This window comes from Bufo gargarizans, chromosome 5, assembly GCF_014858855.1.
Source record: "Bufo gargarizans isolate SCDJY-AF-19 chromosome 5, ASM1485885v1, whole genome shotgun sequence".
NCBI lineage: Eukaryota > Metazoa > Chordata > Amphibia > Anura > Bufonidae > Bufo > Bufo gargarizans.
Genome location: NC_058084.1, coordinates 30,090,158 through 30,116,570, shown reverse-complemented (window position 1 = coordinate 30,116,570; position 26,413 = coordinate 30,090,158).

Here is a 26,413-nt window from a genome sequence, read left to right as displayed (position 1 = left end):
GGAGAGAGGTCCCGTAACAGAGGATCTGGCTTCATGTCAGCAGAGAATCAGTCTTCATGTCATAGCAGAGAATCAGGCTTCACGTCACCCACCACTGCAACAGTCCATTTTCATAAATTTAGGCCCAGCACCCAGGCAGAGGAGAGAGGTCCCGTAACAGAGGATCTGGCTTCATGTCACCAGAGAATCAGTCTGCATGTCATAGCAGAGAATCAGGCTTCACGTCAGCCACCACTGCAACAATCCATTGGCATATATTTAGGCCTAGCACACAGGCAGAGGAGAGAGGTCCCGTAACAGACAATCTGGCTTCATGTCAGCAGAGAATCAGTCTTCATATCATAGCAGAGAATCAGGCTTCACGTCAGCCACCAATGCAACAGTCCATTGTCAGATATTTAGGCCCAGCACCCAGGCAGAGGAGAGAGGTCCCGTAACAGAGGATCTGGCTTCATGTCAGCAGAGAATCAGTCTTCATGTCATAGCAGAGAATCAGGCTTCACGTCACCCACCACTGTAAGAGTCCATTTTCATAAATTTAGGCCCAGCACCCAGGCAGAGGAGAGAGGTCCCGTAACAGACAATCTGGCTTCATGTCAGCAGAGAATCAGTCTTCATATCATAGCAGAGAATCAGGCTTCACGTCAGCCACCAATGCAACAGTCCATTGTCAGATATTTAGGCCCAGCACCCAGGCAGAGGAGAGAGGTCCCGTAACAGAGGATCTGGCTTCATGTCAGCAGAGAATCAGTCTTCATGTCATAGCAGAGAATCAGGCTTCACGTCACCCACCACTGTAAGAGTCCATTTTCATAAATTTAGGCCCAGCACCCAGGCAGAGGAGAGAGGTCCCGTAACAGACAATCTGGCTTCATGTCAGCAGAGAATCAGTCTTCATATCATAGCAGAGAATCAGGCTTCACGTCAGCCACCAATGCAACAGTCCATTGTCAGATATTTAGGCCCAGCACCCAGGCAGAGGAGAGAGGTCCCGTAACAGAGGATCTGGCTTCATGTCAGCAGAGAATCAGTCTTCATGTCATAGCAGAGAATCAGGCTTCACGTCACCCACCACTGTAAGAGTCCATTTTCATAAATTTAGGCCCAGCACCCAGGCAGAGGAGAGAGGTCCCGTAACAGACAATCTGGCTTCATGTCAGCAGAGAATCAGTCTTCATATCATAGCAGAGAATCAGGCTTCACGTCACCCACCACTGTAACAGTCCATTTTCATAAATTTAGGCCCAGCACCCAGGCAGAGGAGAGAGGTCCCGTAACAGACAATCTGGCTTCATGTCAGGAGAGAATCAGTCTTCATGTCATAGCAGAGAATCAGGCTTCACGTCACCCACCACTGCAACAGTCCATTTTCATAAATTTAGGCCCAGCACCCAGGCAGAGGAGAGAGGTCCCGTAACAGACAATCTGGCTTCATGTCAGCAGAGAATTAGTCTGCATGTCATAGCAGAGAATCAGGCTTCACGTCAGCCACCAATGCAACAGTCCATTGTCAGATATTTAGGCCCAGCACCCAGGCAGAGGAGAGAGGTCCCGTAACAGAGGATCTGGCTTCATGTCACCAGAGAATCAGTCTGCATGTCATAGCAGAGAATCAGGCTTCACGTCACCCACCACTGCAACAGTCCATTTTCATAAATTTAGGCCCAGCACCCAGGCAGAGGAGAGAGGTCCCGTAACAGAGGATCTGGCTTCATGTCACCAGAGAATCAGTCTGCATGTCATAGCAGAGAATCAGGCTTCACGTCAGCCACCACTGCAACAATCCATTGGCATATATTTAGGCCTAGCACACAGGCAGAGGAGAGAGGTCCCGTAACAGACAATCTGGCTTCATGTCAGCAGAGAATCAGTCTTCATATCATAGCAGAGAATCAGGCTTCACGTCAGCCACCAATGCAACAGTCCATTGTCAGATATTTAGGCCCAGCACCCAGGCAGAGGAGAGAGGTCCCGTAACAGAGGATCTGGCTTCATGTCAGCAGAGAATCAGTCTTCATGTCATAGCAGAGAATCAGGCTTCACGTCACCCACCACTGTAAGAGTCCATTTTCATAAATTTAGGCCCAGCACCCAGGCAGAGGAGAGAGGTCCCGTAACAGACGATCTGGCTTCATGTCAGCAGAGAATCAGTCTGCATGTCATAGCAGAGAATGAGGCTTCACGTCACCCACCACTGCAACAGTCCATTTTCATAAATTTAGGCCCAGCACCCAGGCAGAGGAGAGAGGTCCCGTAACAGAGGATCTGGCTTCATGTCACCAGAGAATCAGTCTGCATGTCATAGCAGAGAATCAGGCTTCACGTCACCCACCACTGCAACAGTCCATTGTCATAAATTCAGGCCCAGCACCCAGGCAGAGGAGAGAGGTCCCGTAACAGACAATCTGGCTTCATGTCACCAGAGAATCAGTCTGCATGTCATAGCAGAGAATGAGGCTTCACGTCAGCCACCACTGCAACAATCCATTGGCATATATTTAGGCCTAGCACACAGGCAGAGGAGAGGTTCATTCAACTTTGGGTAGCCTTGCAATATAATGGTAAAATGAAAATAAAAATAGGATTGAATGAGGAAGTGCCCTGGAGTCCAATAATATATGGTTATGGGGAGGTAGTTAATGTCTAATCTGGACAAGGGACGGACAGGTCCTGTGGGATCCATGCCTGGTTCATTTTTATGAACGTCAGCTTGTCCACATTGGCTGTAGACAGGCGGCTGCGTTTGTCTGTAATGACGCCCCCTGCCGTGCTGAATACACGTTCAGACAAAACGCTGGCTGCCGGGCAGGCCAGCACCTCCAAGGCATAAAAGGCTAGCTCTGGCCACGTGGACAATTTAGAGACCCAGAAGTTGAATGGGGCCGAACCATCAGTCAGTACGTGGAGGGGTGTGCACACGTACTGTTCCACCATGTTAGTGAAATGTTGCCTCCTGCTAACACGTTGCGTATCAGGTGGTGGTGCAGTTAGCTGTGGCGTGTTGACAAAAGTTTTCCACATCTCTGCCATGCTAACCCTGCCCTCAGAGGAGCTGGCCGTGACACAGCTGCCTTGGCGACCTCTTGCTCCTCCTCTGCCTTGGCCTTGGGCTTCCACTTGTTCCCCTGTGACATTTGGGAATGCTCTCAGTAGCGCGTCTACCAACGTGCGCTTGTACTCGCGCATCTTCCTATCACGCTCCAGTGCAGGAAGTAAGGTGGGCACATTGTCTTTGTAGCGTGGATCCAGCAGGGTGGCAACCCAGTAGTCCGCACAGGTTAAAATGTGGGCAACTCTGCTGTCGTTGCGCAGGCACTGCAGCATGTAGTCGCTCATGTGTGCCAGGCTGCCCAGGGGTAAGGACAAGCTGTCCTCTGTGGGAGGCGTATCGTCATCGTCCTGCCTTTCCCCCCAGCCACGCACCAGTGATGGACCCGAGCTGCGTTGGGTGCCACCCCGCTGTGACCATGCTTCATCCTCATCCTCCTCCACCTCCTCCTCATCCTCGTCCTCCTCGTCCTCCAGTAGTGGGCCCTGGCTGGCCACATTTGTACCTGGCCTCTGCTGTTGCCAAAAACCTCCCTCTGAGTCACTTCGAAGAGACTGGCCTGAAAGTGCTAAAAATGACCCCTCTTCCTCCTCCTCCTCCTCCTCCTCCTGGGCCACCTCCTCTTCCATCATCGCCCTAAGTGTTTTCTCAAGGAGACATAGAAGTGGTATTGTAACGCTGATAACGGTGTCATCGCCACTGGCCATGTTGGTGGAGTACTCGAAACAGCGCAACAGGGCACACAGGTCTCGCATGGAGGCCCAGTCATTGGTGGTGAAGTGGTGCTGTTCTGTAGTGCGACTGACCCGTGCGTGCTGCAGCTGAAACTCCACTATGGCCTGCTGCTGCTCGCACAGTCTGTCCAGCATGTGCAAGGTGGAGTTCCACCTGGTGGGCACGTCGCATATGAGGCGGTGAGCGGGAAGGCCGAAGTTACGCTGTAGCGCAGACAGGCGAGCAGCGGCAGGATGTGAACGCCGGAAGCGCGAACAGACGGCCCGCACTTTATGCAGCAGCTCTGACATGTCGGGGTAGTTGTGAATGAACTTCTGCACCACCAAATTCAGCACATGCGCCAAGCAAGGGATGTGCGTCAAATTGGCTAGTCCCAGAGCTGCAACGAGATTTCGCCCATTATCACACACCACCAGGCCGGGCTTGAGGCTCACCGGCAGCAACCACTCGTCGGTCTGTTGTTCAATACCCCGCCACAACTCCTGTGCGGTGTGGGGCCTGTCCCCCAAACATATGAGTTTCAGAATGGCCTGCTGACGTTTACCCCGGGCTGTGCTGAAGTTGGTGGTGAAGGTGTGTGGCTGACTGGATGAGCAGGTGGAAGAAGAGGAGGAGGAAGCCGAGAAGGAGGAGGTGGCAACAGGAGGCAAAGAATGTTGCCCTGCGATCCTTGGCGGCGGAAGGACGTGCGCCAAACAGCTCTCCGCCTGGGGCCCAGCTGCCACTACATTTACCCAGTGTGCAGTTAGGGAGATATAGCGTCCCTGGCCGTGCTTACTGGTCCACGTATCTGTGGTTAGGTGGACCTTGCTACAGATGGCGTTGCGCAGTGCACACTTGATTTTATCGGATACTTGGTTGTGCAGGGAAGGCACGGCTCTCTTGGAGAAGTAGTGCCGGCTGGGAACAACATACTGTGGGACAGCAAGCGACATGAGCTGTTTGAAGCTGTCTGTGTCCACCAGCCTAAATGACAGCATTTCATAGGCCAGTAGTTTAGAAATGCTGGCATTCAGGGCCAGGGATCGAGGGTGGCTAGGTGGGAATTTACGCTTTCTATCAAATGTTTGTGAGATGGAGAGCTGAACGCTGGCGTGTGACATGGTTGAGACGCTTGGTGACGGAGGTGGTGGTGGTGGTGTTGGTGGTACATCCCCTGTTTGCTGGGCGGCAGGTGCCAACGTTCCTCCAGAGGCGGAGGAAGAGGCCGAGGCGGCAGCAGCAGAATAGGCCGAGGCGGCAGCAGCAGAAGAGGTAGCAGGGGGAGCCTGAGTGACTTCCTTGGTTTTAAGGTGTTTACTCCACTGCAGTTCATGCTTTGCATGCAGGTGCCTGGTCATGCAGGTTGTGCTCAGGTTCAGAACGTTAATGCCTCGCTTCAGGCTCTGATGGCACAGCGTGCAAACCACTCGGGTCTTGTCGTCAGCACATTGTTTGAAGAAGTGCCATGCCAGGGAACTCCTTGAAGCTGCCTTTGGGGTGCTCGGTCCCAGATGGCGGCGGTCAGTAGCAGGCGGAGTCTCTTGGCGGCGGGTGTTCTGCTTTTGCCCACTGCTCCCTCTTTTGCTACGCTGTTGGCTCGGTCTCACCACTGCCTCTTCCTCCGAACTGTGAAAGTCAGTGGCACGACCTTCATTCCATGTGGGGTCTAGGACCTCATCGTCCCCTGCATCGTCTTCCACCCAGTCTTGATCCCTGACCTCCTGTTCAGTCTGCACACTGCAGAAAGACGCAGCAGTTGGCACCTGTGTTTCGTCATCATCAGAGACATGCTGAGGTGGTATTCCCATGTCCTCATCATCAGGAAACATAAGTGGTTGTGCGTCAGTGCATTCTATGTCTTTCACCGCTGGGGAAGGGCTAGGTGGATGCCCTTGGGAAACCCTGCCAGCGGAGTCTTCAAACAGCATAAGAGACTGCTGCATAACTTGAGGCTGAGACAGTTTCCCTGGTATGCATGGGGGTGATGTGACAGACTGATGGGGTTGGTTTTCAGGCGCCATCTGTGCGCTTTCTGCAGAAGACTGGGTGGGAGATAATGTGAACGTGCTGGATCCACTGTCGGCCACCCAATTGACTAATGCCTGTACCTGCTCAGGCCTTACCATCCTTAGAACGGCATTGGGCCCCACCATATATCGCTGTAAATTCTGGCGGCTACTGGGACCTGAGGTAGTTGGTACACTAGGACGTGTGGATGTGGCAGAACGGCCACGTCCTCTCCCAGCACCAGAGGGTCCACTAACACCACCACGACCATGTCCACGTCCGCGTCCCTTACTAGATGTTTTTCTCATTGTTATGGTTCACCACAACAACAAATATATTATTTGGCCCAATGTATTGTATTCAAATTCAGCGGGATATAAATTTGAGGCCTAGTATTTAGGCGCTGGGTGACCGGTATGGATTTAGTGACAGAATTAGACTTGGAAATGCACAGAAGCGTGTGTGTGAAGTTATTCTGAATGACCCTATGTGCACCTTCAATATGATCTACCCTTTTAGGGATAGATTTCAAATAGCTCTGATATAGCAGAAACGACTAAATTATGAAATTGCTAAATTGGGAATTGTATTTCAACCCAGAACAAAAAATGTGCTTTGACGGACACTAAATAACTTTCCCAGCCACAACAGGACAGCGGTAACGAGAGATTTAGCGGGATATAAATTTGAGGCCTAGTATTTAGGCGCTGGGTGACAGGTATGGGTTTAGTGACAGAATTAGATTTGGAAATGCACAGTAGCGGGTGTGTGAAGTTATTCTGAATGACCCTATGTGCACCTTGAATATTATATACCCTTTTAGGGATAGATTTCAAATAGCTCTGATATAGCAGAAACCACTAAATTATGAAATTGCTAAATTGGGAATTGTATTTCAACCCAGAACAAAAAATGTGCTTTGACGGACACTAAATATCTTGCCCAGCAACAACAGTACAGCGGTAACGAGAGATTTAGCAGGATATAAATTTGAGGCCTAGTATTTAGGCGCTGGGTGACAGGTATGGGTTTAGTGACAGAATTAGACTTGGAAATACACAGTAGCGGGTGTGTGTGAAGTTATTCTGAATGACCCAATGTGCACCTTGAATATTATATACCCTTTTAGGGATAGATTTCAAATAGCTCTGATATAGCAGAAACCACTAAATTATGAAATTGCTAAATTGGGAATTGTATTTCAACCCAGAACAAAAAATGTGCTTTGACGGACACTAAATATCTTGCCCAGCAACAACAGTACAGCGGTAACGAGAGATTTAGCAGGATATAAATTTGAGGCCTAGTATTTAGGCGCTGGGTGACAGGTATGGGTTTAGTGACAGAATTAGACTTGGAAATACACAGTAGCGGGTGTGTGTGAAGTTATTCTGAATGACCCAATGTGCACCTTGAATATTATATACCCTTTTAGGGATAGATTTCAAATAGCTCTGATATAGCAGAAACCACTAAATTATGAAATTGCTAAATTGGGAATTGTATTTCAACCCAGAACAAAAAATGTGCTTTGACGGACACTAAATATCTTGCCCAGCAACAACAGTACAGCGGTAACGAGAGATTTAGCAGGATATAAATTTGAGGCCTAGTATTTAGGCGCTGGGTGACAGGTATGGGTTTAGTGACAGAATTAGACTTGAAATACACAGTAGCGGGTGTGTGTGAAGTTATTCTGAATGACCCAATGTGCACCTTGAATATTATATACCCTTTTAGGGATAGATTTCAAATAGCTCTGATATAGCAGAAACCACTAAATTATGAAATTGCTAAATTGGGAATTGTATTTCAACCCAGAACAAAAAATGTGCTTTGACGGACACTAAATATCTTGCCCAGCAACAACAGTACAGCGGTAACGAGAGATTTAGCAGGATATAAATTTGAGGCCTAGTATTTAGGCGCTGGGTGACAGGTATGGGTTTAGTGACAGAATTAGACTTGGAAAATACACAGTAGCGGGTGTGTGTGAAGTTATTCTGAATGACCCAATGTGCACCTTGAATATTATATACCCTTTTAGGGATAGATTTCAAATAGCTCTGATATAGCAGAAACCACTAAATTATGAAATTGCTAAATTGGGAATTGTACTTCAACCCAGAACAAAAAATGTGCTTTGACGGACACTAAATATCTTTCCCAGCAACAACAGTACAGCGGTAACGAGAGATTTAGCAGGATATAAATTTGAGGCCTAGTATTTAGGCGCTGGGTGACAGGTATGGGTTTAGTGACAGAATTAGACTTGGAAATACACAGTAGCGGGTGTGTGTGAAGTTATTCTGAATGACCCAATGTGCACCTTGAATATTATATACCCTTTTAGGGATAGATTTCAAATAGCTCTGATATAGCAGAAACCACTAAATTATGAAATTGCTAAATTGGGAATTGTACTTCAACCCAGAACAAAAAATGTGCTTTGACGGACACTAAATAACTTTCCCAGCTACAACAGGACAGCGGTAACGAGAGATTTAGCGGGATATAAATTTGAGGCCTAGTATTTAGGCGCTGGGTGACAGGTATGGGTTTAGTGACAGAATTAGACTTGGAAATACACAGTAGCGGGTGTGTGTGAAGTTATTCTGAATGACCCTATGTGCACCTTCAATATGATCTACCCTTTTAGGGATAGATTTCAAATAGCTCTGATATAGCAGAAACCACTAAATTATGAAATTGCTAAATTGGGAATTGTATTTCAACCCAGAAGAAAAAATGTGCTTTGACGGACACTAAATAACTTTCCCAGCTACAACAGGACAGCGGTAACGAGAGATTTAGCAGGATATAAATTTGAGGCCTAGTATTTAGGCGCTGGGTGACAGGTATGGGTTTAGTGACAGAATTAGACTTGAAAATACACAGTAGCGGGTGTGTGTGAAGTTATTCTGAATGACCCAATGTGCACCTTGAATATTATATACCCTTTTAGGGATAGATTTCAAATAGCTCTGATATAGCAGAAACCACTAAATTATGAAATTGCTAAATTGGGAATTGTACTTCAACCCAGAACAAAAAATGTGCTTTGACGGACACTAAATATCTTTCCAAGCAACAACAGTACAGCGGTAACGAGAGATTTAGCAGGATATAAATTTGAGGCCTAGTATTTAGGCGCTGGGTGACAGGTATGGGTTTAGTGACAGAATTAGACTTGGAAATACACAGTAGCGGGTGTGTGTGAAGTTATTCTGAATGACCCAATGTGCACCTTGAATATTATATACCCTTTTAGGGATAGATTTCAAATAGCTCTGATATAGCAGAAACCACTAAATTATGAAATTGCTAAATTGGGAATTGTACTTCAACCCAGAACAAAAAATGTGCTTTGACGGACACTAAATAACTTTCCCAGCTACAACAGGACAGCGGTAACGAGAGATTTAGCGGGATATAAATTTGAGGCCTAGTATTTAGGCGCTGGGTGACAGGTATGGGTTTAGTGACAGAATTAGACTTGGAAATACACAGTAGCGGGTGTGTGTGAAGTTATTCTGAATGACCCTATGTGCACCTTCAATATGATCTACCCTTTTAGGGATAGATTTCAAATAGCTCTGATATAGCAGAAACCACTAAATTATGAAATTGCTAAATTGGGAATTGTATTTCAACCCAGAACAAAAAATGTGCTTTGACGGACACTAAATAACTTTCCCAGCTACAACAGGACAGCGGTAACGAGAGATTTAGCAGGATATAAATTTGAGGCCTAGTATTTAGGCGCTGGGTGACAGGTATGGGTTTAGTGACAGAATTAGACTTGAAAATACACAGTAGCGGGTGTGTGTGAAGTTATTCTGAATGACCCAATGTGCACCTTGAATATTATATACCCTTTTAGGGATAGATTTCAAATAGCTCTGATATAGCAGAAACCACTAAATTATGAAATTGCTAAATTGGGAATTGTACTTCAACCCAGAACAAAAAATGTGCTTTGACGGACACTAAATAACTTTCCCAGCTACAACAGGACAGCGGTAACGAGAGATTTAGCAGGATATAAATTTGAGGCCTAGTATTTAGGCGCTGGGTGACAGGTATGGGTTTAGTGACAGAATTAGACTTGAAAATACACAGTAGCGGGTGTGTGTGAAGTTATTCTGAATGACCCAATGTGCACCTTGAATATTATATACCCTTTTAGGGATAGATTTCAAATAGCTCTGATATAGCAGAAACCACTAAATTATGAAATTGCTAAATTGGGAATTGTACTTCAACCCAGAACAAAAAATGTGCTTTGACGGACACTAAATAACTTTCCCAGCTACAACAGGACAGCGGTAACGAGAGATTTAGCGGGATATAAATTTGAGGCCTAGTATTTAGGCGCTGGGTGACCGGTATGGATTTAGTGACAGAATTAGACTGGGATATGGCCAAAAAATAACCACACTATTGCTGGTTAAATGCACTTGGTGACGGGCGCAGCTTGCCCCTGATGTAGTATATGGCCAAAAAATGAACAGACTATTGCTGGTTAAATGCACTTGGTGTCACAGCTTGACCAACCACACTACTGAGGGTTAAATGCACTTGGTGACGGGCGCAGCTTGCCCCTGATGTAGTATATGGCCAAAAAATAAACAGACTATTGCTGGTTAAATGCACTTGGTGTGACAGCTTCACCCTGATGTAGGCTTTAGCCAGAAAACAACCACACCATTGAGGGTTAAATGCACTTGGTGACAGGCGCAGCTTGCCCCTGATTTTGTATATGGCCAAAAAATGAACAGACTATTGCTGGTTAAATGCACTTGGTGTGACAGCTTCACCCTGATGTAGGCTTTAGCCAAAAAACAACCACACCATTGAGGGTTAAATGCACTTGGTGACAGGCGCAGCTTGCCCCTGATTTTGTATATGGCCAAAAAATGAACAGACTATTGCTGGTTAAATGCACTTGGTGTGACAGCTTCACCCTGATGTAGGCTTTAGCCAAAAAACAACCACACCATTGAGGGTTAAATGCACTTGGTGACAGGCGCAGCTTGCCCCTGATTTTGTATATGGCCAAAAAATGAACAGACTATTGCTGGTTAAATGCACTTGGTGTGACAGCTTCACCCTGATGTAGGCTTTAGCCAAAAAACAACCACACCATTGAGGGTTAAATGCACTTGGTGACAGGCGCAGCTTGCCCCTGATTTTGTATATGGCCAAAAAATGAACAGACTATTGCTGGTTAAATGCACTTGGTGTGACAGCTTCACCCTGATGTAGGCTTTAGCCAAAAAACAACCACACCATTGAGGGTTAAATGCACTTGGTCGCAGCTTGTGCTGGCGCACCACAAGACACAAAATGGCCGCCGATCACCCCAGAAAAATGTGACTGACAAACGGTCTGGGCAGCCTAAAAACAGTGAGCAATTGAGGATCAGCAGCTCAATGATCCACAGCTGCAGATCGATCAGTTAATCAAGTCCTTTGGAGGAGTTAATCTGCCTAATCTCGCCCTACTGTCGCAGCCGCAACCTCTCCCTACGCTAATCAGAGCAGAGTGACGGGCGGCGCTATGTGACTCCAGCTTAAATAGAGGCTGGGTCACATGGTGCTCTGGCCAATCACAGCCATGCCAATAGTAGGCATGGCTGTGATGGCCTCTTGGGGCAAGTAGTATGACGCTTGTTGATTGGCTGCTTTGCAGCCTTTCAAAAAGCGCCAAGAAAGCGTCACAAAAGCGCCAAGAAAGCGACGAACACCGAACCCGAACCCGGACTTTTACGAAAATGTCCGGGTTCGGGTCCGTGTCACGGACACCCCAAAATTCGGTACGAACCCGAACTATACAGTTCGAGTTCGCTCATCCCTACTGTACAGTCATCATTGTCCCCAATCTCTTCCATCTCCTGTCCTAATCTAGTTGCAAAACACTATAATGAAATCCTCAAAAGTACTCTGGGTGAAGTTTCAACCCTACACTCAGAACTTCCAAACAGATAAAAGCAACCCTGGCTCCCACCTCAAACTCGCTTTCTCCAGTAGTTCTCCATTTTATTTATTATTATTATTTATTATTAAAGCGCCATTCATTCCATAGCGCTGTACATATGATAAGGGGTGCACATACATAATACAGACAATTGCACTAATCACAAACAAGATGAGTTACAAACTGGTACAGAAGGAGAGAGGGCCCTGCCCGTGAGGGCTTACAATCTACATGGTATGGGAGAAGGACACAGTAGGTGCGGGTTAAGTTGGTCATGGCGGTATAGAGGCAGCAGGGTCACTGGTTGTAGGCTTGTCTGAAGAGGTGGGTTTTCAGGTTTCTTTTGAAGGATTCAACTGTAGGTGAGAGTCTGATATGTTGGGGTAGCGAGTTCCAGAGTATGGGGGATGCACGGGAGAAATCTTGGAGTCGATTGTGGGAAGAGGCGATAAGAGGAGAGGAGAGAAGGAGGTCTTGTGAGGATCGGAGAGTGCGTGTGGGGGTTTATCGGGAAAGTAGCTCAGAGATGTAGGGAGGGGACAGGTTATGGACGGTCTTGTATGTGTTTGTTAGTACTTTGAAGTGGATTCGTTGGGCAATGCGGAGCCAGTGAAGGGATTGGCAGAGGGGAGAGGCAGAGGAGTAATAGTGAGAGGTGGATTAGTCGGGCAGCAGAGTTGAGGATAGATTGGAGGGGTGCGAGAGTGCTAGATGGAAGGCCACAGAGGAGAATGTTGCAGTAGTCTAGGCGGGAGATAATGAGGGCATGCACAAGCATTTTTGCAGATTCAAAGTTAAGGAAAGCACGGATGCGGGAGATGTTTTTGAGTTGGAAGCGGCAGGTGGTGGAAAGGGCTTGAATGTGCGGTCGGAAGGAAAGGGCAGAATCTAAGGTCACTCCAAGGCAGCGGGCTTTGTTGACTGGGGAGAGTGTGCAGCCATTGATCGTGATAGATAGGTCTGTTGGGGGGGTTGAACAAGCTGGGGGAAAGATTATGAATTCTGTCTTATCCATGTTAAGTTTAAGAAAACGAGAGGCGAAGAAGGATGATATAGAAGATAGACATTGTGGGATTCTTGATAGTAAGGTGGTGATATCTGGACCAGAGAGGTAGATTTGTGTGTCGTCAGCGTAGGAGTGATACTGAAAGCCATGGGACTCTATGAGCTGTCCCAGGCCAAAAAAGTAGATTGAGAAGAGCAGGGGTCCTAGGACAGAGCCTTGCGGGACACCAACAGAGAGGGAATGAGACGAGGAGGTGGTGCGGGAGTGGGAAACACTAAACGTCCGGTCTGTGAGGTATGATGTGATCCAGGAGAGGGCCAGGTCAGTGATGCCAAGAGATGAGAGAGTTTGCAACAGAAGGGAGTGGTCAACAGTGTCGAAGGCAGAGGACAGGTCAAGGAGAAGGAGGACAGAGTATTGTTTCTTGGTTTTGGCTGTCAGTAGGTCATTGGTGAATTTGGTAAGGGCGGTCTCAGTCGAGTGGTGGGTTCGGAAGCCAGATTGTAGACGGTCAAAGAGGGAGCAGGAGGAGAGATGGGAGGACAGTTCTGAATGGACATGTTGTTCAAGTAGCTTTGAGGCATACGGAAGAAGTGATATGGGGCGATAACTGGACAAGGAAGAAGGTGAAGGCTTTTTGAGGATGGGTGTAATGGTAGCATGTTTAAAAGCAGAGGGGAAGACACCAGAGTTTAGTGATAGATTGAATAGATGAGTTAGGGCTGGGATAAACACTGCATTGAGGTTAGGGATGAGGTGGGATGGGATTGGGTCAAGTGCACAGGTGGTCAGATGAGATTTGGAGAGTAGAGTGGAGAGCGGGTTTTCTGTAGGGGGGGGGGGGGTGGGGGAAGGACCGAGCAGTTGTGTAGAGGGTCTGTGGGGACTGTGTAGTAAGCTTTCTCTGATGTGTACTATCTTTTGTTTGAAATATTTGGCAAAGTCCTCAGCTGAGAAGAGAGGAGAGGGTGGGGCGCTGGGGGGCGGAGAAGGGAGTTAAAAGTGCTAAAAAGTTGTTTAGGGCTGTGTGACAGGGAAGATATGAGAGATGAGAAGTAGGCCTGTTTTGCATCAGCGAGTGAGGATTTGAATATGAGGAGGGATTGCTTGTATGCGGTAAAATGATCTTTAGAATGGGATTTCTTCCATTGCCACTCAGCAGCCCTGGAAGCTTGTCTGAGTTTTTTGGTCAGGTTGGTGTGCCAGGGTTGTCTGTTGATTTTCCGGATTTTGTTGTGTGTGAGGGGGGCAACAGTGTCCAGAGCTGTACTTATTGTGGTGTTATATAGGGTGGTAGCAGCTTCTGGGTCTTGGAGGCAGCAGATGGTAGAGAGTGGGAGAAGAGAGTCAGAAAGCAAGCGAAAGTCAAGATGTTTAAGGTTCCTGCGGGGGTGTGCTGGTGTGTGGACCGGGGGGGCTACAGAAGAGACCAGTGAAGAGAAGGTGAGTAGGTTGTGGTCGGATAGGGGGAGAGGCGAGTTAGAAAGGTTAGATAGGGAGCAAAAGCGGGTAAAGATCAGATCCAGAGTGTGACCATCTCTGTGGGTGGGAGCTGAAGACCACTGTGATAGGCCGAAGGAGGAAGAGAGCGACAGGAGTTTAGAGGTGGCCGAGTGGCAGGTGTCAATAGGGATGTTGAAGTCACCCATGATGATAGTGGGGATGTCGGCAGAAAGAAAGTGTAGTAGCCAGGTGTTAAAGTGGTCAAGAAAGATGGTGGCTGGGCCTGGAGGGCGGTAGATGACTGCTACTTGAAGGTTAGAGGGAGAGTAGATGCGAACAGAGTGTACTTCAAATGAGGTAAGCGTAATAGAGGGTGGCAGTGGAGTTGGGCTGTAGGAGCAGGTGTCTGATAGGAGAAGACCAACTCCTCCACCATGTTTGCACAGGGGCGGGGGGTGTGAGTGAATTGAAATCCACTATAAGAGAGTGCAGCAGGGGGGGAGGTGTCTGAGGGTGTCAGCCATGTTTCTGTGAGACCCAGAAAGGAAAGGTTTTGAGAGATAAACAGTTCATGAATGTATGACAGTTTGTTACGGACAGAGCACGCGTTCCATAATGCTCCTGCAAGAGGAACCAAAGGGGCAGGGGTCAGAGGAATGGTTATTAGGTTTAAGGGGTTGCAGAAATTTGTAGAAGGAGATTTGTAGTGGGACATGGAGGTGATAGTGGGGATTTGCTGAGGGGGTCCTGAATTTGGATATCACCAGCAGTAAGGAGAAGCAGAGAAAGTGTTAATAGATGAGAATAGGAGAGGGCATGAGGTGTCTGTGTGTGTTTGGGAAGGAAGTGTTTTATGTTTGCAAACAGGTTTGTGCAAGCGGTCAGATGAGAAGGTAAGATGGAAGAAGAGATGAATAGTTCCTTGCCGGGTGAATGGATGTGGGGATATTTCAGGAGGTTGTGATAAAGTAGGAGGAGTAAGAGGAAAAATTTAAACATTGTTTGCATTGACTATGCCTGTAATTACCTGTGGTCCCCTTCTGGTTCAATTCTGGTATAATTCAGTCTGTGCACTTAAAGAGTTGCACTTGAGAGATGTTGCATTTGGGAAGACCTAGGAACTTAGATTTATACCACTCAGTGATCAATCAGGTGTGACCAAGAGGGGAGGGGGCTACATTTGGTCTAATCAAGGAGGGCCAGATACAGGGGTGAAATAGTCAATGTAAACAAATACTCAATAAATCCAGCAGGGAAAGAGACATTAATAGTTCAGACAAGACATACCAGGATTTAGAAGGAGAGATGAGAAGGATGGACAAGATCACACTGTGGAAAAGCTGGGTGTGGGTGTAGCAGTAAGCTTCAGACAAGACATACCAGGATTTAGAAGGAGAGATGAGAGGGATGGACAAGATCACACTGTAGAAAAGCTGGGTGTGGGTGTAGCAGTAAGCTTCAGACAAGACATACCAGGATTTAGAAGGAGAGATGAGAGGGATGGACAAGATCACACTGTGGAAAAGCTGGGTGTGGGTGTAGCAGTAAGCTTCAGACAAGACATACCAGGATTTAGAAGGAGAGATGAGAGGGATGGACAAGATCACACTGTTGAAAAGCTTTGTGTGGGTGTAGCAGTAAGCTTCAGACAAGACATACCAGGATTTAGAAGGAGAGATGAGAGGGATGGACAAGATCACACTGTGGAAAAGCTGGGTGTGGGTGTAGCAGTAAGCTTCAGACAAGACATACCAGGATTTAGAAGGAGAGATGAGAGGGATGGACAAGATCACACTGTGGAAAAGCTGGGTGTGGGTGTAGCAGTAAGCTTCAGACAAGACATACCAGGATTTAGAAGGATAGATGAGAGGGATGGACAAGATCACACTGTGGAAAAGCTGGGTGTGGGTGTAGCAGTAAGCTTCACACAAGACATACCAGGATTTAGAAGGAGAGATGAGAGGGATGGACAAGATCACACTGTGGAAAAGATGGGTGTGGGTGTAGCAGTAAGCTTCAGACAAGACATACCTGGAGATGAGAGAATTGGGTGATGGTCAGTAGGCAGTGATGACAAAGTGGATTCAATATCCGTAATATTACATTCTGGTATAATTCAGTCTGTGCACTTAAAGAGTTGCACTTGAGAGATGTTGCATTTGGAAAGAACGCCTATGGAGAAAAAACTCATGCACCAGAAAAGTCGATCCTGACCCCACGACCCTCATCTCCTCACTATCCGATAATAAAAATAAAAAAACAACCTCTTTGACACCTTTCACTCCCTCCTCAGTCCAAAAGTGCAGGTGCCTATTACAGACTTCTGTACTGAAGATCTGGCCGTTAATCTACAATTTTCATAGTCATGAAAATAAAGAAAACTCTTTGAATGAGAAGGTGTGTCCATACTTTTGGTCTGTACTGTATATATATATATACACACACACACACACACACACAGGGCAGTATTCACTGCTTACCACACAGCAGCCCCCCATAAACATATGCTTTAATCTCTCAAGGGGGGGGGGGGGGGGACAGTCCCTACCCTTCAATGCCCAATTACTAATAGCCTATTCTCTTAGAAGCCAATGAGAGGTAGGAGGTACTGACCCCCCCCCCTCAGAATTTGAAGCATATGTCTATGTAATATTTTGTATTTGCATATATATATATATATATATATATATATATATTTATTATTGTAAGACCTCTTCTTGCTCTGCAGTTACAGTTTAGCCTGTACCATCAGCTGTTGGTGTCAGCTATACACTGCTGAAGCTAGCAGGACTGGAGCTAGCTCCAGTTCTGCCATCTTAACCCTTTAGATGTTTCATGTAAACATAAACACAACGCACATAAAACTTATACTGTTCTTATAAGGGCTCATACACATGGCCGTAGCCATTTTTGCAGTCTGTGTGCTGCTGTCCACATCTGACCCGCAAAAAATGTGGATCAGATGCAGACAAAAAAGACGTTTGTGTGCATGAGCCCTTAGGTTAGTGCAAGTATTGTACATTTTTTTAGGGGGGCCCCAATTTTGAGTTTTGCTATGGGGCCCCATGATTTTTATGTACGCCCCTGCAAGAGATTATTACTCACACTCAGCAGAGACTTATCTGACATACATTGATGGCAGAAAAACAGTTTTTGTTTCATTTACACAATGTTTTACTATAAAAAATAAAAAATCCCCCCCCAAAATATATACACACCACCAACCTATCACTGCTGGTGGGGTGATGTGCGGCCAGATTGTGTAAATGAAACAAAAACATTTTTTTTTGCCACCAATGTATGTCAGATAAGTCTCTGCTGAGTGTGAGTGATAATCTCTTGCAGGGGCGTACATAAAAATCATGGGGCCCCATAGCAAAACTCAAAATTGGGGCCCCCCTAAATTTTTTTTACAATTTTTGCACTAACCTAAGGGCTCATGCACACAAAAGTCTTTTTTGTCTGCATCTGATCCACATTTTTGGCGGGTCAGATGTGGACAGCAGCACACGGACTGCAAAAATGGCTACAGCCATGTGTATGAGCCCTGATAAGAACAGTATAGGTAAGTTTTATGTGCGTTGTGTTTATGTTTACATGAAACATCTAAAGTATATAGGAATATATACGCCAACCAAAATACTAAATCCCCAACAAATACAGAATAACAAAGCTTTATTAATTTACTATAGAATATCATGTAAAATCAATCACAACCGAGGAATGCACATAAAAAGAAGAGGGTACAGTCCCTCCCATAATTATTGCCCCCACATAGTAATCCCTCCCATAATAATTTGCCCCTACACAGTATCCCACCATAATATTTTTCCCTCACATGTCCTCCTGTGTTCCCCCCATGTCCTCCAAAAAAAATAAAAAATGCTAAAATACTCACCTACGTCCAGGTGCTTGCTCGCAGAGGAAGGCGCGCACACTTCACTGTGCTTCTGCATCCCGGCCGGGATTTCACTACCGCATAGGCCTCAGGCCTAGTAGGCCTGAAGCCTATGGCAGTGATCGGTGGCGAGGCAGGGAACTATGCGCTCCTGTGCCCCGTCGCAGTATGTGGGCGTCAGTGCTCCAGCAATGAGCGCTGCCATCTGTATTGATGGAAACGCTCATTGCTTCTGGCACCCCCCTGAGGGCCAGATTAAGATTAGAGTAGACTAAGTGTTCCAGGAGGTTAGAGACAAGTCCGGGGACAACAGGGGCGTGACAGCATATTTGAAAGAGAAGGGAAAGATACCAGTAGAGATAGAGGTTAAATATTTTAGTAATACGTAGTGATAGAAGTGAAGAGAGTCTGGATAAGGTGTAAGGGAATAGGGTCACTAGTGCAGGTATTAGGACAAGAAGAAGAGAAGGGACTGGAGACTTCTTCTGTGATTGGGTCAAATATAGAGAGTGAACCAGAGGAAGTGTGTGAGGAAAGGGATCAATGCTACTTAGAGACTTGCACATAATTTTATGCTGGATGTTTTCAATTTTACCTTTGGAGTGTGTTACCAGATGTTTAGAGGTAAGATCTGTGATATGTCCCTGCACCTTAAAGAGGACCTTTCACTACAATAAAAAATCTAAACTAAGCATACAGACATGGAGAGCGGCGCCCAGGGATCTCCCTGCACTTACTATTATCCCTGGGAGCCGCTCCGTTCTCCCGCTATAGGCTCTGGTATCTTCACATTTTCGGCTCCTCCCAGTTGAGCCGGAAATCGAAAGATACCGGAGCTTATACTGTACTTTTGCCCCTATTTTAGACTGTTCTGGCCCACTTCACCATGTAAAACAATCACTTTGTTTAGTTTCCATCCTGTATGTAGAACTTCCTGTTCCTGTATCCAACCAACCCCATGATGCACTTCTCCTTTCTCTGCCACAGCTCCGGCACCGCATCTAACAACACCCACAGCTCCTCCCACCAGACACTCCCTCCTTACACAGACACTCCCCGTCACTGCCCGTGTTTCTGCTTTGACACGCTCATGGACATAACATCACAGGAAACAGGAAAGAGCTGCATAGACATGGTCATGTGACCCCAGCCCAGAACGTGAGATAAAATTAATAAAGGTAAAAGAAATACATTCAAAACATGGCTACCTTCATAAATGATTATTTGTAACCCTTTCCCGACATATGACATAATAGTACGTCATGGCGGCAGGTGCGTTCCTGCATTTTGACGTACTATTGCATCATGGTGATCGGGCGGTCCCTGCTGTATCCGCCGGCATCGCTGTACAAGCTGATGCCAGCGGATTAACCCCTTCTATGCCGCGATCAGCGCTGACCACAGCATAAAAGGGATTTGCGGCGGGTGAGGGAGCCCATCGGGTCCCTGCGCTGCTGTGGCGGGTGAGAAGGCAGCCCGATGCTGTGTAGAGGCTGCCCAATGCCTTGCACAGCATGGGGACCTGCCTTCTACGGGTGCCCAAGAGATCCAGCCTCAGGCTGGGTCTCCTAGGCAACCTGTCAGTGTATTACTCAGTGTAATCCACTAATAGGCAATGCATTACAATACAGATGTATTGTAATGCATTGCAGAGGGGATCAGACCCCCCACAGTAAAGTCCCAGAGGGGAACAGAAATAAAGTTTTAAAAAAAAGTCAAAAAAATAGTTTTTATTAAAAAAAAATTATGTTTCAAGTAAAAAAAAAAATAGAAAAGCCCCTTTCCCCTGATTTTATATAAAAGAATAGAAAAAGAAAACAAACACACACATTAGGTATCGCCGCGTCCATAACGACCGGCTCTATAAATATATCACATGATCCACCCAGTCCGATAAACACGATAAAAAAAAAGAAAAAAAAACTGTACAAAAAAAGCTATTTTTGTCACCTTACATCACAAAAAGTGCAACACCAAGCGATCAAAAAGGTGTATGCCCCCCAAAATAGTACCCATAAAACAGTCACCTCATCCCACAAAAAGTAGCCCCTACATAAGACTATCACCCAAAAAAATAAAAAATAAACTATAGCTCTCAGAACATGGAGACACTAAAACATATTTTTTTTGGTTTCAAAAATGCAATTATCGTGTTAAAGTGAAATAAATAAATAAATAAAAAAAGTAGATATGTTAGATATCACAATGTCCGCAACAACCTGCTCTATAAAAATATCACATGACCTAACTCCTCAGTTGAACACCGTCAAAAAATAAAAACAGTGCAAAAAAAGCAATTTTTTGGCACCTAACATCATTTAAAGTGCAACACCAAGCGATCAAAAAGTCGTATGCACCCCAAAATAGAACCAATCAAACTGTCATCTCATCCTGCAAAAAATGAACCCCTACCTAAGGCAATCGGTCAAAAAAATAATAAAAAATATGGCTCTAAGACTATGGAGACACTAAAACATAATTTTTTGTTTCAAAAATGCTATTATTGTGTAAAGATATTGCCACGTCCGTAACAACCTTCTCTATAAAAATATCATGTGACCTAACCCCTCAGGTCAACGCTGTAAAAATAAGTAAAGAGAAACTGTGCCGAAACAACCACATTTTTTGGTCACCTTGCCTCATAAAGTGTAATAATGAATGATCAAAAAATCATATGTCCCCAAAAATGGTACCAATAAAAACTTCAACTCTTCCTGCAAAAAATGAGCCCAAGACGATTGGCATAAAAATAAAAAGAATATGACATTCAGAAAATGGAGACACAAAAACATATTTTTTTCTAAAAATTCTTTATGTAAAACTGAAATAAACAAAGAAAGTAGACATATTTGATATCACCACGTCCGTCACAACATGCTCTATAAAAATAGCCATGATCTAACCTGTCAGATGAACGTTATAAAAAATAAAAAACAAAAACTATGCCGAAACAACAATTTTTTGGTTACCTTGCATCACAAAAAACTTAATATAGAGCGATTAAAAATCATATGTAACTCCAAATAGTACCAACAAAACTCGCACCTTATACCCTAGTTTCCAAAATGGGGTCACTTTTGAGAGTTTCTACTGTAGGGGTGCATCAGGGGAGCTTCAAATGTGACATGGTGTCTAAAAACCAGTCCAACAAAATCTGCCTTCCAAAAACCATGCGGCAGTCCTTTCCTTCTGCGCCCTGCCGTGCGCCCTTACATCAGTTTACGACCACATGTGGGGTGTTTCTGTAAACCTCAGAATCAGGGTAATAAATGTTGAGTTTTGTTTGGCTGTTAACCCTTGATATGTTAAAGAAAAAATGGATTAAAATGGAAAATATGACAAAAAAGTGAAATTTAGAAATTTCATCTCCATTTTTCTTTAATTCTTGTGGAAAGCCTAAAGGGATAATAAAGTTTGTAAAATCAGTTTTGAGTAACTTGAGGGGTGTAGTTTCTACAATGGGGTCGGTTATGGGGGGTTTCTATTATGTAAGCCCCACAAAGTGACTTCAGACCTGAACTGGTGGGGCTTACATAATAGAAAGTGGGTTTTGGAAATTTTCTTAACATTTTTTTAGAATTGCTTCTAAAATTCCAAGCCTTCTAATGTCCTAAAAAAATAAAATGACATTTACAAAATTATGCAAACATAAAGTAGACATATGGGGAATGTTAAGTAATAAATATTTTATGAGGTATCAGTTTCTGTTTTAAAAGCAGAGAAATCGAAATTGAGAATTTTTCAAAATATTTGGTAAATTTGGGATTTTTTCATAAATAAAGGTGAAATATATTGACTCAAATGTATGACTATCATGAAGTACAATGTGTTACGAGAAAACAATCTCAGAATGGCTTGGATAAATAAAAGCGTTCCAAAGTTATTACCACATAAAGTGACGCATGTCAGATTTGCAAAAATGGCCTGGGCAGGAAGGTCAAAAATGGCACTGGGTAGAATAGGTTAAGGATGTTGATTCAAAGCAGAAACCCGTTTAAGGCCTCATGCACATGACCGTAGTTCTGGTCAGCATCTGAGCTGCAGTATTTGTGGCTCGGGTGCAGACCCATTCACTTCAATGGGGCCGCAAAAGATGCAGACAGCACTCCGTGTGCTGTCCGCATCCGTTGCTCCGTTCCGTGGCCCCGCCCAAAAAATATAACATGTGCTATTCTTGTCTGTTTTGTGGACAAGAATAAGCATTTCTACAATGGGCTGTCTGTTCCGTTCAGCAAATTGTGGAAGGCACACGGGCGGCTTCCGTTTTTTGCGGACCGCAAAAAACGGAACGGTCGTGTGCATGTAGCCTAAGTGTTATGAATATACTGTAAAATGTCATTGTAAAGAGAATTTGTTAGGTTGCTTTAGTTATTGTACTTGTGGAGGTGGTGTTGGTGAGTACAATAAAATAATTCAAGAGGGGCCTGGATGTATTTCTGGAGTGTAATAATATTACAGGCTATAGCTACTAGAGAGGGGTCCTTGATCCAGGGAGTTATTCTGATTGCCTGAGTGGAGTCAGGAAGGAATTTTTTATTCCCCTAAAGTGGGGAAAATTGGCTTCTACCTCACATATTTTTTTTTTTTTTTGCCTTACTCTGGATCAACTTGCAGGATGACAGGCCGAACTGGATGGACAAATGTCTTTTTTCGGCCTTAAGGACTATGTTACTACTATGTTACTATTTACTGTATTATTTTCATACTGGGCCTCATGTACCAAAAGTGTCTAAAAAGTATCACTGTTGGTTAATGAGAATCTGCAGCACTCGCCAATGTAGAAAATCCAATAGTGGTTTTATTCCAAAAAACAGCTAGGTGATGCAACGTTTCGACCTTCCTTGGTCTTTTTGCTTAAAACAGACCAAGGAAGGTCGAAACGTTGCATCACCTTGCTGTTTTTTGGAATCAAACCACTATTGGATTTTCTACATTGGCAAGTGCTGCGGATTTTTTGCATTGATTTGAAGTTGGGACCATTAGCCAAGATCCTCATCTGCTTGCACCACCACTACATGTAAGGTATTTTTTATGGCTTTCCCTATTTTTGGGCTCAGTAGTGCTGCCAAACCTTTGCATCTACTATGATGCAGATACATAGCTAAGGCTACTTTCACACTAGCGTTTTTGCTGGATCCGGCAGGTATGAGAACGGAGTGGAATGCATTTTGGAGCACTCCGTTCTGTTCAGTTTCATTTTGTCCCCATTGACAATGAATGGGGACAAAACGAAAGCGTTTTTTTCCCGGTATTGAGACCCTATGATAGATCTCAATACCGGAAAACATTAACGCTAGTGTGAAAGTAGCCTTAAAGGGGAAGGTAGGCTACCAGAACCTGTGCCACAAGTGCTGGCTGCCAGTACAGATGCCAACAAGCCACTTTGCAAGAGCCACAGCTCTGGATGTGGAACAACATTCTGATCTTCAGTTTGCTTGTCGTGAAAACCACAGACTGAATGGTTGATCAGAAGGACTTATTTGCCTAATGTGACGTCAATGTGATGTCATTTGTGAACTTGTATCTCAAAGTATGTGGGTCGGGAGTAGGGAGTTAACTGGTAGCCAACAATTGCCAGGTGTGGGCTGGCTCCACCTCTTTCTCTAGTGGAAAAGCAGTGTGGTGTGTGTATCCTGTGAGACTGTAAGCAGCAAGAAGCAGAATGAGCTGCAGAACTAAACTAAACAGCAAGCAGAGCTACAGTATATGTGACAGCGCCTGGCGGAAAGAAATATTGGAGACAACAGAAAGTGTAGCTCCATACAAGGAGAATTATGAGTACCTGTCAGAGAAGTTAATGTCTGCACCTTGGCTTTAGACTGACTACCTGGGATTGAAAATTCTCTGGCTCGTATCCCCTTTTCTTTCCAACCTTTATTCCAAAAAGACTCAAAAAACAGACTTGGTGTAAAGGCCGTAGCGGTAATTTATTAACAAAAAACATAATTGCACATATACCTTATAAACATTGTAACCTTAATCCAACATGTAAGCTTTTTCTTCCCTTCCTGTCCCAGAATACTCTTATATGACGCAGAAGGATCCTGGAAGGCAATACCAGCTTATGATCCATGTTTTTTTATCCAACTTTACCCTTGGCAGCACTCTCCGACCCAAGGGCACCAAATCCTCGAACTTATACCCCTGCAAGGCTATCAGCCCAAACAGGATCCCCCAGCTTTCCATTCACCACCAAAACCTCATAGATGCACGCCACAATAGATAGAGCCATGCACCTATTCCAAGTTATTTGCCTCCCAGGATCCCCCTTTTTCCTGCCACCAGACGAGCGTAGGCGCCACTATATCAGACCAAACCACCAACAAGGAAGGAAAGTCCGCACACAACCTAAGCAAGTCCAACTTAATATCCCTAATGACGTCCCTGGAGCTACGAATGCCCAAGTCGTTCCCACTGGCATACAAAACCACAATATCCGGAGTAAATAGTAACATAATATATAAGGCCGAAAAAAGACATTTGTCCATCCAGTTCGGCCTGTTATCCTGCAAGTTGATCCAGATGAAGGCAAAAAAAAAACCTGTGAGGTAGAAGCCAATTTTCCCCACTTTAGGGGAATAAAAAATTCCTTCCCGACTCCAATCAGGCAATCAGAATAACTCCCTGGATCAACGACCCCTCTCTAGTAGCTATAGCCTGTAATATTATTGCACTCCAGAAATACATCCAGGCCCCTATTGAATTATTCTATTGTACTTACCATCACCACCTCCTCAGGCAGAGAGTTCCATAGTCTCACTGCTCTTCTATGTTTGTGTACAAATCTTCTTTCCTCCAGAGGCAGAGGATGTCCCCTCGTCACAGTCACAGTCCTGGGGATAAATAGATGATGGGAGAGATCTCTGTACTGACCACTGAAAAAGTTATACATAGTAATTAGATCTCCCCTCAGTCGTCTAATGTTGATAATCTTTCAGGGTACTGTAGTTGCCCCATTCCAGTAATTACTTTAGTTGCCCTCCTCTGAACCCTCTCCAGCTCTGCTATGTCTGACTTGTTAACAGGAGTCCAGAACTGTACGCAATACTCCATGTGTGGTCTGACTAGTGATTAGTAAAGTGGTAGGACTATGTTCTCATCACGGGAATCTATGCCCCTTTTGATGTAACCCATTATCTTATTGGCCTTGGCAGCAGCTGCCTGACACTGGTTTTTACTGCTTAGTTTGCTGTTTATAAAAATTCCTAGGTCTTTTTCCATGTTACCCAGTGTTTTACCATTTAGTATGTATGGGTGACTTGCATTATTCCTTCCCATGTGCATAACCTTACATTTGTCAGTGTTAAAGTGCTTCTGTCACCCCACTAAACTCTTTTTTTTATTTATTTTTTGGGTACTTATAATCCCTATCCTGCGATATATCTATACATTATGTTATTAATCATTTTCGTTCTGTAGATAAGGCAAAAAACGTACTTTTATAATATGCTAATTACCTGCCTACCAGAAAGTAGGGCGTCTACTTGCTGGTAGCAGCCGCAAAAAACCGCCCCCTCCTCCTGTTGATTGACATGGCCAGCAGCGATCTCCTCCTCCCGGCTGGCCCTGTCTGCATTTCAAAAATCGCGCACCGAAAGAGAAGACATCATCGGCGCAGGCGCACTGTGGTAGTGCTGAGGAGGCGAGTGTCATGGTCTTACCTTCGTTTGACATGTGCTGGCGGCCATCTTGGTTTCTGGGTTTCTTGTAGCCTCCCACCCTGGATGCCTAGCTCATATATATAGAAGGTCTGTGGCTTCAGTTCCTTGCTTGGTCCTCCTGTGTTCACATGCTTCTAAGACTGCTGCTGCTTCTGGTTCCTGATCCTGGCCTCGTCTGACTACCCTGTTGGTTCCTGATCCTGGCTTCGTCTGACTACCCCGTTGGTTCCTGATCCTGGCTTCGTCTGACTACCCCGTTGGTTCCTGATCCTGGCTTCGTCTGACCACCCTCCTGGTTCCTGACCTCTGTCTACGCAAGACCCTGCTTCGGTTTAGCCATCCGTTTGGACTTTTGCTACGGCTTGATTTCCAATAAAGCCTTCTTATTTCCACTCATCTCTGTTGTACGTCTGGTTCATGGTTCCATGACATTAGGACCAAGCCATGAATTCTGACGGTACAGGGCCATCCTCGCTACCTACGCTGGTTGCCAGACTTGATCAGCAGGATCACCTGTTGGGTCGGTTCGCTGTGGCGTTGCAAACCCTGCTTGAACGCACGGCTCATTTCGCTTCCGTTGCCGATGGGTCGGTTGTCGCTCCTGGGCCCGCTCCTACTGCCGCCCCGGTTGTTGCGCCAGAGTCTACCCCGAC